The following is a 14,236-nucleotide window of genomic DNA, read 5'->3' as shown; positions in this document are numbered from 1 at the left end:
CGTTGCCTGCATTGTTTTTATTTGTGCCAGCGACCTCCTTTGTGCCAGTGATCTCGCCCAGCATTGTTTTGCCATTTTTGTTGTGCCCTTAGCCCGTCCCTGCCGCTGCTCCCCCGCTGCCCCACCCCCGCTCCCTCCAGCTCCTACTGACCCTCCACACTCGCCACCCCGCTCCCGCCTCCCAGCTGCTCCTCCCTCCCACAAACAAACTTTAGGCTGCTCACACGAGACAAGGAGCTGTGACTGTCCTGACCTGGTCAGAACCGGTCGCTCCACTCGCAGCTTGTCCCTCCTGCATTATTTCCACTTGTGCCAGCTATCTGTGCCAGCGACCTGCATTCTGTGCCTGGTATCGTGCTATCGGTGCCAGCGACCTGCATTCCGTGCCTGGTATCGTGCTATCTGTGCCAGCGACCTGTATTCTGCCTGGTATCGTTGCCTGCATTGTTTTTATTTGTGCCAGCTATTTTTGCCCGCGACCTCCTTTGTGCCAGTGATCTTGCCCAGCATTGTTTTGCCATTTTTGTTGTGCCCTTAGCCCGTCCCTGCCGCTGCTCCCCCGCCGCCCCACCCCGCTCCCTCCAGCTCCTACTGACCCTCCACACTCGCCACCCCGCTCCCGCCTCCCAGCTGCTCCTCCCTCGCTCCGCCCCCTCCTCTATCCACTCATGTCTGAGTGGCACACGCGCAACGTTCACGCGCAGCGGGCGAGCCCTAAGCGCGCCGAAGGCGTGCCAAAAATAAGCCCGTCCACGCCTGGCCCGTGCCCAGCACCAGACCCCCTGGCCCCCTCAAAATCCACTCCACCCGCCTAACGTACGACGCCGCAACACTCTCTGCACTCGACACCGGCCGTCTCCCCGACTGCCACCAAGCCGCCCCAGGACGCGCCCATGGACCCTTCACCTGCCAATCCTGCAAGTTCTGCTGCATCAGGACCCACATTACATCCACAAACGCCAAACAGAGCTCAGACAATAACCACCTGAAGTGCATCCTGCTCAACACCCGCTCGGTCCACAGACACGCCATCGAACTATGGAACCTACTAGACACCACAACGCCGGACGTCGCCTTTCTTACAGAAACCTGGATGAACGCCTCATCAGCGCCCAACATCGCCATAGCCATCCCGGACGGTTACAAGATCATGCGAAAGGACCGCATCAACCAAACAGGAGGAGGCATCGCCATCGTCCACAAGAACTCCATCCGCATCACAACCAGCTCTGACGACACCCTCACAGCCGCCGAACACCTTCACTTCCAGATACACACCGACCCCAAGACCACACTTAGAGGCACCCTCATTTACAGACCACCAGATACCCGCACACAATTCAGCAAAGACATCACTGACTTTATCAGCCCACACGCCCTCCCCTCCGAGGACTACATTCTCCTAGGGGACCTCAACTTCCACCTGGAAAAGAACAACGACAGCAACACCACCACCCTTCTGGACAACCTCGCCAATCTCGGACGCAAACAACTGGTAAACACCCCCACCCACTACGCCGGACACACACTCGACCCAATCTTCTCCTCCAGCAAGCACGTCTCCTTCAATCACGCCACAGGACTCCACTGGACGGACCACAGCTGCATCCATTTCAACTTCAGAAAGACCACAACTCGCCACCACCCACAAGTCCCCCGCAGAAACTGGAACAAAATCACCACCGACCAGCTCACCACATCGCTAAACCAAAACCCTCCCGCCAAATCATCGGACCCAAATCAAGCAGCCATCAATCTTGCACAATGATCACCCACTGCGCCGACGAATTAGCGTCCTTGAAAAACCATCACAACAAGCCAGTTAGCAAAAAAGCCTCCTGGTTCAATGACGACCTCAAGAACTCCAAAAAGAACTGCCGCACCCTCGAGAGAGCCTGGCAAAAAAACCCAACCAAAGACAAGATGACCGCCCTCAAGGACGCCACCCGCAAACACCACCAGCTGATCCGATCCAACAAGAAATCAGCATTCAAGGATCGACTCCACAACAACGCCCACAACAGGAAGGAACTCTTCAGCATCGTCAAAGAGCTTTCCAATCCCAGCGCCGGCACCAACGACATCACTCCCTCTCAAGACCTCTGCGACTCTCTAGCCTCGTTCTTCCACAGCAAAATCGCTGACATACATAACAGCTTCGGCGACCAGTCCACCCCCCTTACCACCGAACTGAAGCCCCCCACCACCACCCTTTGCGCCTGGAACCCGGTCAGCACAGAAGACACCATCCGCTTGATGAACTCTATTCACTCCGGATCACCAACTGACCCATGCCCCCACCACATCTTTAACAAGGCCGACACCATCGTCGCACCCCATCTCCGGGATATCATCAACTGCTCCCTCAAACCGCTACCTTCCCGGAAAGCTGGAAACATGCCGAACTCAGTGCCCTCCTGAAGAAACCTACAGCAGACCCCGCTGATCTTAAGAACTACCGCCCCATCTCGCTCCTCCCTTTCCCCGCCAAAGTCATAGAGAAGACCGTCAACAGTCAGCTCGCCGCCTTCCTCGAGTCTAACGGCTCCCTCGACCCCAGACAGTCCAGCTTCCGAGCCAAACACAGCACCGAGACCGCCCTCATCGCAGCCACAGACGACATCCGAACACTACTCGACAACGGGGAAACAGCTGCCCTCATCCTCCTGGGCCTCTCCGCAGCGTTTGAGGCGGTCTGCCACCGCACCCTTGTACAACGCCTCAGCAATGTTGGGATACAAGGAAAAGCACTGGATTGGATCATCTCGTTCCTCGCCGGAAGAACCCAGAGAGTCCGCCTCCCCCCTTTCAGATCAGAGGCCACCGAAGTCATCTGCGGCGTACCACAAGGATCATCGCTCAGCCCCACCCTCTTCAACGTCTACATGAGCATGAGCCCCCTCACATCCATCGCATGCCAGCACAACCTTAACATCATCTCCTACGCTGACGACACACAGCTGATCCTCTCCCTCACCAAAGACCCAAACACCGCCAAAACCAACGTACACGAAGGGATTAAAGTCTCCGCAGCGTTTGAGACTGTCTGCCACCGCACCCTTGTACAACGCCTTAGCAACGTTGGGATACAAGGAAAAGCACTGGATTGGATCATCTCGTTCCTCGCCGGAAGAACCCAGAGAGTCCGCCTCCCCCTTTCAGGTCAGAGGCCACCGAAGTCATCTGCGGCGTACCACAAGGATCATCGCTCAGCCCCACCCTCTTCAACGTCTACATGAGCCCCCTCGCATCCATCGCACGCCAGCACAACCTCAACATCATCTCCTACGCTGACGACACACAGCTGATCCTCTCCCTCACCAAAGACCCAAACACCACCAAAACCAACCTACACGAAGGGATGAAAGACATAGCCGAGTGGATGAAGAACAGCCGCTTAAAACTGAATTCAGACAAGACGGAAGTCCTCATCCTAGGATCATCCCCCTCTGCATGGGACGACTCATGGTGGCCACCGGCCCTGGGCAGCGCACCCAAACCAACGGACCATGCCCGCAACCTGGGAGTCATTCTAGACTCCTCCCTCTCGATGACCAGACAAGTCAACGCCATTTCATCATCATGCTTTAACATCTTACGTATGCTGAAAAAGATCTTCCGATGGATCCCCACCGAAACAAGAAAGACGGTCACCCAAGCACTTGTCACAAGCTGACTAGACTACGGAAACACCCTCTACGCCGGAACCACAGCCAAATTACAGAAAAAACTCCAACGCATTCAGAACGCCTCCGCCCGACTCATCCTAGACATACCCCGCCACAATCACATATCCGGTCACCTGAGAGACCTTCACTGGCTCCCCGTCAACAAGAGAATAACGTTCCGTCTCCTCACCCACGCACACAAAGCCCTCTACAACCTAGGACCCAAATACCTCAACATGCGCATGACCTTTTACACCCCCACCCACCAACTACGATCGTCCAATCAAGGCCTCGCCGCAATTCCACGCATCCGAAGAGCCACCATGGGAGGAAGATCATTCTCCTACTTAGCGGCCAAAACCTGGAATTCTCTCCCCACCCACCTCTGCCTCACACAGAACCACCTCTCCTTCAGAAAACAACTCAAAACCTGGCTATTTGATAAGTAGCTAACCACCCCCCCCCCCCCCCCCCCCCCCACAAGCGCCTTGAGACCCTCTGGGTGAGTAGTGCGCTATACAAATTTTTTGACTTGACATGTGCACAACAGCACAACCGAGCAGCATCAATGAGTGCAACAAAATATACCCTGCCTCACACAATAGCTGTTATCAATAGACTAACGTGGCGTAGTCCCCCCCATTATGTAATTCTTAACTGTGCAGCAAACCGAAAGATCGGTCCTGCTCCTCCAGGGAGCCTCCAACCGCTTCAGCCAAGGCCCCCCTCTCTGGGCTACGTCTCCGCTCCTTTGCCCAGTCTTTTATGGCTTTTTGCAGCGTCTTGGGGTCAGTGAAAATATGCCATCTGCCCTGGCGGTTGACACGCAGGTGAGCCGGGTACAGCATCGCATAATCAATGTTTTGGTCTCTTAACTGCTTCTTGAGTGACATAAAATGGCGACATGCCTCCTGCACCTTCACGGTAAAGTCTGGGAAAATGGCAAGTTGAGACCCTTCGTAGTGCAAAGACTGTTTCTCCCTACCAATTCTTAAAGCAACGTCCCTATCACGATAATTGAGTAGCTTTGCTATTATGGGCCTCAGAGGGGCTCCAGGTGCTGGGCGCGGGCCCAAGGAGCAGTGTGCTCGCTCGACTAAAAACATGGGCGAGAAGGCATCCGAGCCAAGCAGCGTGGTCAGTAGTTTCTCGACTAACTGCTCCATATTGCCTGTAGAGGTCTATTCCGGCAGGCCAATAATTTGCAGGCTACTTCTTCGAGACCTCGCCTCCAAGTCCTCCGACTTGTCTAGCAGCACCTGGAGCGCTTGGTCTATGTGTTTTTGGCCGGTGACCATGTCAGTCTGTGCTTCCTCCACCTCCGTGATACGCCTTTCCGCCATGTCAAGGCGTTCAGCCTGCTTGTCCATCCTTTCAGACATCCAGTCCATACGGTAGGAAAGGGAGTCCATCTTTGTCCCCAATACTGTTAGCAAGTTTTGCAGACCTTTTTCCATTGACGCCAGCATGGATTTAAGATCTCCTTCATGTGACCCATTTTCCTGCTCCTCGTCCTGTTCTTTCTCTTCAGCAGTCTAAGAACGGTCTCTGGGTTTGCGTTTTTCGAAAGACCGCTTCTATTGCGTTTTATCACTTCTGCCCATTGCAGCTCGCCCCAGTAGGACCTATCTGATCCGGAAGAAAACAGCCCCACAACAACTAGAAATGAAGCACTGCAGATCAGAGTTAGGGCAAGTAGAGTGGGCCAACAAGTGGTCTCAGTTCGTCGCGCCTTTTACTGGGGCGGTAGTCCAGCACACCAAGCAGAGCGAAGGGCACACAGCAGGTTAATCTAGGCGTGTCTGCAGCCACAGGCACCGCAACACGCTCCTCGTAGGGGCTAGCGTAACTCAGCGTACCCCCTGTAGATTAAAGGAGGGGGCAGGGCTCCCAGTACACCAGAATAGAGTGCATCAACCCCAAAATCTCCAATGAGTACCTTGTGTCCAAAGCTGCCAGCGATAAGCATCTGTAATGGCAAGGGGGGGGGGGGAGAGAGACCCGGAGTGGCAGCAGGACCAATTGACCAACGTCCGCAGCAGGTGAAGGGAAAGCCAGGCTCCGCCGTGCAGATTGTAGGTCAGAGTGCAAGGTGGTGAAAGTTATTAGTACAGAGGCGTGCCCCCCCCCCCTCAACTGCTGCTCACACAGGACACAGCGGTGAAATTAACATTCCGGTTCTTACGGTGGACCGCCAAAGTTCCAGGTGCGTCCTTAGGAAGACCCGCCTCGTCGTGAGAACCACCGCTCAGAACTAATTTCCACCTCGAGTCACCATCGCAGGGCCCTCTACTTAAGCAGCGTCCAGCAGATCAAGCGCCCCGTCAGCCCACAGTGACTCTCCCAAGTTTGGGCCAGGCGTCACTTGCCGCAGGCGATCACTCTCACACCGCGGCAGCCCCGAGGAGGTGTTATTTCAAATCCAGGAGCTCCGGCCGGGTCGAACCGGCACCGCCCACCATCTCGGTAGCATTTCCGCTCGGCCAGCAGCCAAATTTAGCCCGGGGTTCGCAGCCTAGTTCACACGCCGATCGAGCTCACGCACAATTCTATGGCAGGACCGGATGCTTCTGATTATGGTTTCTCATTTCTTTACTGCAAAACACAGCAGCCAATGAAAGTAAAACTACAATAGTAAAAAACCACAATACCCATGAGGCTTTGAACCATGCCTCTATCATTACAGCCAATCACAGCATAAATCAGTATACAAAGTAGAGAGACACTAATCTGGCCTCCTCTTTCTTTGCTGCTCCGCAGCCTAGATAAGTGCCTTGATACTCTGTATACTTTTCACACTGAATTTATGCATTGGATTATATTGCCTTGTTATGCATATCTGCATTGCATTTTTTGCCTTTGTATGAATTTGATGCCTGCTTACCGGTTTTCTGAATTTGTGGGGTTTTTTCTTACTGTTTTATAGGCGCTCTGTGCGCTTCCTGCAGTTCAGGACCGGAGCGCGGCTTTTCCGAGCCCTCTCCGCTGCTTCCCCCGCTTTTCAGCGCGTGTTGCGCTGTAGGTGTCCCGGCTACCGGCACCGCCGCTCAGAGCGCTCGCGGTCCGCAAACCGGAGGAGCATTGCCCCCCTTCTGGGAGGAAGCGCACTTCGGGGTCTTTGCGAGCACCCAGCGTGCGTCTTCATGGGCTCGCGCATCCCTCAGAACAGTGCCCGAGAACACGCCCTCACCGCCCCGTGACTCCACAGAGTCCTCCTGGCCACATGTCCATTCATATGCTAAGATTTACAAGTCCAAAGAGGGCGCAAAGGACGTCACCTCGCCCCTCCCGCCCCCTCAGGCCTCCCCTATTCCGGTGGCTGACACCACCACTGACACAGATACACAGATTCTTCCCACACTTCCAAGCCTCGCAAATGCGCAAAGAAGCGCAAACATTCCTCTTCCCCAGTTACTCAGTCCCCTTTCATGTTCGACCCCTCGGACATCGTCTATCCTAGATCCTCCGACTGGGTCCCCCCTCCTGCATTGGCGGAATACCTGCAAACCCTTGCGCAAAGGGTTTGACAAGGAAGTCCGTGCGTCTCCAGTCCGATTGTCCCCGCCCTGACCTGGCCCATAAAGTGTCCCTTACTCCAGACATTGACACATCAATGACCACTTTTCTGAAGAAATACAAAAAGGACCCCAAGAAGGGGATTGACTGCGCGCTGAGAGCGTGCCAGGATAAGGTCCTCGACCTTTCGGGCCCTTTGGCAAAAATACTCGAATTGGCTCTCCAGGCTCAGGAGTCAGGTACTGCCATCCACCCTGAAGTCTTAGCTGGTTGGGCTCAAAGAGCTATCTGCATGTTAGGTAATGCTAACTGCGCCCTTGCTTCAGAACTAAATCGGTTCTGCTCAGAATCGATCCCCAGTTAGTGGAACTAGCCTCATCAGAACCAGGGCCTTTGGCGGAAGGTCAACTGTTCGGAGACAAATTTGTTAAAGATATCACCAAATGTGTTAGCACGTTTGCTTCATTTGACAAATCTCAGGCTTCTTTGAAAAGAGTTCTGCACCAGGTCTCTGGTAGGGCCGGACGAGGTGGAGGACGCACGAGCGGCCGCTACTCTAAGTCCTCAAAGAGGATATGCCCCAAGGCGTGGCAGAGGTTACACCCAAGAACCAGAGCAATCTGAAAGATACAGGTTAGTAATAGATTCCTTACCTTAGAATATCCCCAGGCGTCAGACTGGATCCAGAAACTTTTGCTTAGAAGTACCCTTGCGCGTCGGTAGGCGTAGTCTACGGCTCCACGTGCGTCGTTGGCGCCGTGATGACGTCGGTGTACTTAGACGCTGCCCTCGCGCGCTGACGTCAGTTCTTTTTTCCGCTCCAGCAAGCGCCGATCCGGAAAAAGTGGTACCCTTAGTCAATTTTTGACTAAACTTTTCCGATCATTTTTGATCCTTTTTCGAAGTCTAACGACTCCGACGGTGCCGGTAGAGATGCCCGGCTTCAAACACTGCGACCGACTGATGTCGGTTACCGACCCCCATATCCGGTGTCTTCACTGCCTGGGCCTCGACCACGACGACAAGGCCTGCTCCGACTGCCGGGCCCTAGTGTTCAAAGCTAGACTGGAGCGGTCCCGCAAGCGGCTTGAGCTCCGGCAGTCGGCCCCGCGTTGCTCGAGGTCCCGGTCCGCAAGGAGGTCGAGGGACCGGTCGGACCCACCATAGCTCTGGGAGTCGTCCTCTGTCTTCGGGCTCGAAGTCCTCAGGAAAGCACAAGAAGTCGAAGAGACGTCATCGCTCTTCTGACTCCCCAAGCCCCCCCCCCCCCCCGACGCACGTGTGACACGGCCGGCGGTTCGGGCGACACCGCCCACGCGGCTCCTCCGGAGCCGCGGCCTGCTTCATACCCGTCGGTCGCTGGGCAGAACACGACGCCAGAGGTGATCGAGGCCTTCCTCACGGCCATGAGGTCGCTCACTCCTCCGTCGGGCTCCGCGGTGCCTTCGGGCCCAGCGGTCCCGACTGGGGCCCCCAGCGGGTCGTGTGCTTCAGCCCCAACGCCGTCGGGTGCTTCGGTCCCGTTGCCGCCGGTGACTTCGGTCCCGGCGCCGCAGGCCCCCGCATGATCCGGATCCGGGTCGTCGCCGGTCGATCTTACGACCTCGTCGGTGCCGGCCCCTAGGGTGTCACCTCCGGCGCCGCCACCGGGCAGCGCAGTCCCCAACCCCTCTCTCAATTCAGGTCCGGCGCCGCTCTCTACGCCGATGAGAGATTTCTACTTCTATGACCCGGCCCCATCCTTTGGCCCGGAGTTTCAGGAGATGGGTGGTGAGGGGGGATTGGGACAGGAGTGCCAGTCTTATCAGGACTGGACAGGTGAGCTTGGGGAGGACAGTGGTCTGGACACCTCACCAGACACTGGTTTTGGCTCCCCTCCTACCGTGGCTTCGGATGAGGGGGCTGCCTTTAGTGTGGTGCTGATGAGGGCGGCCAAGGCCTTGGGCCTAGAGCACCCCGTCGCGGCCGTGAGGACTAACCTCCTCACTGAGATCCTTAAACCGCAGGCAAGCTCGACCGAGCCTCTGCTGCCGTTTAATGAGGCCTTGTCTGACGTTCGTCTGGGCACTTGGTCCAAGCCTGCTACAGGTCAGCCTGTAGATAGGAACGTGGCCAGACGCTACCGCCCGGCTCCGGGCGACCCTTGCTTCCTGTCCACCCACCCCACCCCCGAGAGCCTGGTCATCCAGTCTTCTAACTCCCAGACCGCATTCCAGATGGCTCCCCCGAACGGGAATCCAAGAGGTATGAGCAATACGGGAAAAAGGTATTCTCCTCCCTGAGTTTAGGGCTGCGGTCAGTCAACACCGCGTGCCTCTTGGGCCGTTACACCCACTCTCTGTGGGACACGGTCGCGGAAGTGCTGCAACAATGTCCGGAGGGGGTCTGGACTAAACTCGCTCAAGCCGTTGCGGAGGGTCGTGATGCAGCACGGTACTCCATCCGGTGTGGGCTGGATACCACGGACTCACTGGGCAGAGCGATGGCAACGACGGTGGCGATTGGTCGCCACGCCTGGTTGAGGTCCGCCAACTTCTCGGCTGATGTCCAAAACACCCTTATGCGGTACAAAAGGGGGTGGTGATGGACGGAGCATCTGAACCAATCAAACACTTGCACCCAGTCAACAGATCTGGGTTCAATCCATCACCGTTCTTTAGCCCACTCTGCCACCCCAGTTCAGACATGGTCATATGCAAATCAGTCTGACCCTGTGCCTCATGGGAACAGTCCAGCCCGAACTGCCAAGCCATGCCTTCCCTGGACCGGAAACAAGCTACCGAGGACCGGTTTCTGGCATTTCATCCATCTTCAGCCCTGGACTGTTCCCATGAGGCACAGGGTCAGACTGATTTGCATATGCCCATGTCTGAACTGGGGTGGCAGAGTGGGCTAAAGAATGGTGATGGATTAAACCCAGATCTGCTGACTGGGTGTGAGTGTTTGATTGGTTCAGATTCTCCGTCCATCACCACCCCCTTTTGTACCGCAAAACACCCTTATGGACATACCGTTTGATGGCCATCGCCTCTTTGGCGACTAGGCAGACAATACGCTTGAGCGCTTCAAAGATTCTACGGCCAAATCCTTGGGCCTCTCGGCCCCGCGCCAGCAAACGGCTGCCTTTCGCTCCTTTCGTGGCCAAGGAAGGGGCGCCCCCCCCACGTCCTGCCAGCCACGGGCCGCAGACTACCATCCAGTGCGGTGGCGGACATGCAAACCGCCGTGGCGGTGGTCGGGGACAACGGCGAGGCCAGTCCACACCCGACCCTGCAGCATCCGCTTTAAAACCCTCCTAGTCCGAGCTTTCCGGCCCATGTGACGCCAGTGGGGGGCAGGGTTCGCCATCACCAACTCCACTGGCGCACTGTCACTTCGGACAAGTGGGTGCTGCAAATCGTCCGAAGGGTCTACTCCCTCCCCTTCAAGGCGACCCCTCCAGCCATGCCACCGCAGTACCACCGCATGTCGGGAGATCACTTCAAACTTCTACAAGAGGAGGTTATGGCCCTCTTGGCCAAGGGGGCCATCGAGCGCGTTCCTGGGCCAGTGTGGTTGTTACTCCCACTACTTTCTGGTACCCAAGAAGGGCAAAGGGGGCCTACGCCCTATCTTGGACCTGCGGAACGTCAACGGCTTCCTCCGGCAGGAAAAGTTCAGGATGCTGACTCTAGCTCAGGTCTTAGCTGCCCTGAACCCAGGAGACTGGATGGTAGCATTGGACTTGCAGGATGCTTATTTCCATATCCCCGTCCTGCCGGCCCACCGGCGTTACCTGCGGTTCACGGTAGGCCACGAGCACATTCAGTTTACCGTACTCCCCTTCGGCCTTACCAGCGCCCCACAGGTGTTCACGAAAGTGATGGCGGTGGTCGCAGCTCATCTGCGCAGGTTAGGGGTTTCAGTCTTCCCCTACCTTGACGACTGGTTGAAGGCGGGCTCGCCCCAGACAGTCATCAGCCACCTCCAGACTACGGCCGACCTCCTGCACCTGCTGGGGTTCTCCATCCATGTGCCGAAGTCACACCTGTGCCCCTCTCAGAAGCTCCTCTTCATCCGAGCGGTTCTAGACTCGGCGCAGTTTCAGGTTTATTTTCCCGAGCAGCTGGTTTGGGATATTCAGGCTCTGATTCCGATTTTTCAGCCGTTATACCGAGTCTCGGTCAGGTTGACGCTGCGGCTTCTGGGGCAGATGGCCTCCTGCATCCTTCTGGTGCATCATGCTAGGTGGTGGATGCGGGCTCTGCAGTGGGACCTGAAGTTTCAGTGGGCCCAGCATCAGGGCAACTTGTCCGACCATGTCTTGATCTCGGAGGGCACTGCAAGACTGTTGCAGTGGTGACTCAAGGACCGCGATTGGGTCGGCGGCAGATCCCTCTCCCTACCCCAACTGGAGCACGTAGTTGTGATGGACGCGTCCCTCCAGGGCTGGGGGGCCACATTGGAGAGGCGGAGATCAGAGGCCTCTGGTCTCCGGCGGAGTCCCGGTTCCACATCAACCTTCTGGAGCTGCGGGCGATCCGACTTGCACTGAAAGCATTCCTCTCCTCTGTCCGGGAGAGTGTAGTGCAGGTTGTGAGAAGTTAGCCTGATATAAGATGCTCACTAGTTCTAGGGATCACCTTGTATCAGTCCAAACAACCCTTATGGTGATTGGTTGTAAGTCAACCTTATAGACCAGCTATCCTAATGGTAGCACGGACAAAGCAGTCTTAGGCTAAACTCTTTTGGCATGTGAAGCCAGCTGTTTTACCACATATAACCCCTTGAATACCAAATGAAAGGACACCCCACAGGTAGTTATGAAAATAAACAAGATATTTATTAACTAACATACACCTCTGAACTCTTTATGAGATCAGAGGGCTAAGCACATGACAAGACCCTTAGGAAAAATACGTTAAGTTGCACAAATTACAATGGTGCCCTAGGGGCACGACAAACCATATACTAAGTAAATGGTATAAGGAAATCAATAGAAGGAATGGAGCTGTCCAGAGGCTGTAGGATCGCTGGGACTACACTATCCTAACCTTAGGTAAGTAATAGGAGGCCCACGGGACGCGTGTGCAGAGTGTGAACTCACACGTGAGCTGCGTAACAAAGTCAATGGACAGTACAAATTACGAAAAGGTAAGTATTAGACAGTTCCGACTAGCTAGGACTAAAACGACTGGAAATCTGGACACTAGGAGAGTCCATCTACCCTTGAGCACCGAAATGCTCTTGTTACCTCACCCACCGGCTGCGGGTGCATAGGTGTCAAAGTGTGTCGGGTTTCCGCGTTGAAGTCTATGGAGCCTGGAAGAAAAGATGCTGCAGGCGGCCAGAAAGAAGATGTCCGGAGGGACCCAAGGGTGGATCGAGGAAGATGGAGACCTGAAAGCAGAGGGGACAATGTTCAGAGTCACTAGCCAGTGACTGGAGTGGAACCAGGAAGGAACCAGGGCCTAGATGTAGGTAATAGCAATTTACCGAATGGTAAATACCAAATTTTACAGATTCGGTATTCACTATTCGGTAATTGCTATGTAGGTAACATATTCGGTAAAAATACCGAATCTGTAAGATTCGGTAATTACCGATTCTCTAATTACAGAATCGGTATTTGCCATTGATTCCTATGGGCCTTGAAGCCCATAGGAATCAATGGCAAATACCGATTCTGTAATTACAGAATCGGTAAAATTACCGATTTTGCAAGGGTGACAGGGTGTCACTTTGACACCCTGTTGCACCCCTGTTTCTGGCTTGTGTGCCATGTGACACACAGACATGCCCTTAGGGCATGTCTGTGTGCCACATGGCACAGGTGTACATGCACAGATGTGCATGTACACTGGAATTCGTTATTTACCATGGAATAGTATTCCATGGTAAATAACGATTCTTTAAGGGCCTGTGGCACTGATTACAGTGCCACCTACATCTTGATTTACAGAATCGGTAAATTTACCGATTCTGTAAATAAAATGCCCCCTACATCTCAAAAGCCAAATACCGGTCGGAATCGGCCGAAATCTGCCGTTTCCGACCGGTATTAAGGCTCCTACATCTGGCCCCAGATGCTGTCGTCGCGATCAGGTGAAGAGTGGACGCTTGACTCTGCAGCCACGTGGACCAGGTGGTGTCTTCGACGACCAGGATGGAGGCACGAGCTGTCCCAAGCAGGCTCTCGTTGTCGGGGGTGTTGGATCTGGATTCGGCGTCAACAGGCCTTGGCAAAGGCAACCCACGCAGTGAGTGGAAAAGGCGTCTGGTGTGGACCAGGAGGGTCCGGGGTGCTTCTCCTTTTCAGGGAAGCTGGGGCCAGTCTGGAGCAACCAGACCAGCGGTGTGGATTTCAATGATCGTCGTCTAGGAGGCCACTAGCCAGCCGGCAAGTGACCAGACAACGCGTCGAGCAGCAATCGAGCAAAAGGACCCCACGCAGATCTCGTGGATGCTGGAGGGATGATCTTCTGTGCAGGAGCTGCTCGGGGCTGGGGCTTCTCAATCCCGAAAGCACTTCGTCGAGGATGCCTTGAAGTCGTGCTGGAAGCGAAGTGCAGTTTCTCCAAGATGGCCGGTCCCACGTGTCTCGTCGCACCCACGGATCTCAGCTGTGCTGCAGATGTAGGTAGAGGTCGGAGAGGTCTGGAAGTCCGGGTCTCGTCAGGCTCTGAAGTCTGGATCCACCAGGGAAGACGACAAAGTGAACCGCTGGAACGCTTGATGGTGCCTGCTTGAGCAGGGTGGTCACTCCTTGGCCACAAGGGAGATTTCTTCAGTCTTCTGTGGAGCAGAACGTCGATGTCCAGAGTTTCTTCTTGTAGAGTTTCAAATCAGGATTAATCTAATTCTCCTAAAGGGGGCTGTACTATCACTATGTCCCTCCTATGGGTGGGACCAGGAAGGGGGGTGGTTACACCCCCTATCCTTTGTCCGGTTTCGTGCCAGAGCTGGGGCTGGAGTGCCCCCGCAACTGGTTTGAACCGGTGTATGCACAGGGCACCTTGTGTGCCCCAGGCATGTCTCATTCCTTTCAGGCCTGTCCTACCTAATACACAAAA

The sequence above is a fragment of the Lissotriton vulgaris genome, chromosome 12 (genome assembly GCF_964263255.1).
Source record: "Lissotriton vulgaris chromosome 12, aLisVul1.2, whole genome shotgun sequence".
NCBI lineage: Eukaryota > Metazoa > Chordata > Amphibia > Caudata > Salamandridae > Lissotriton > Lissotriton vulgaris.
Note: the sequence above shows the minus strand (reverse complement) of the source record.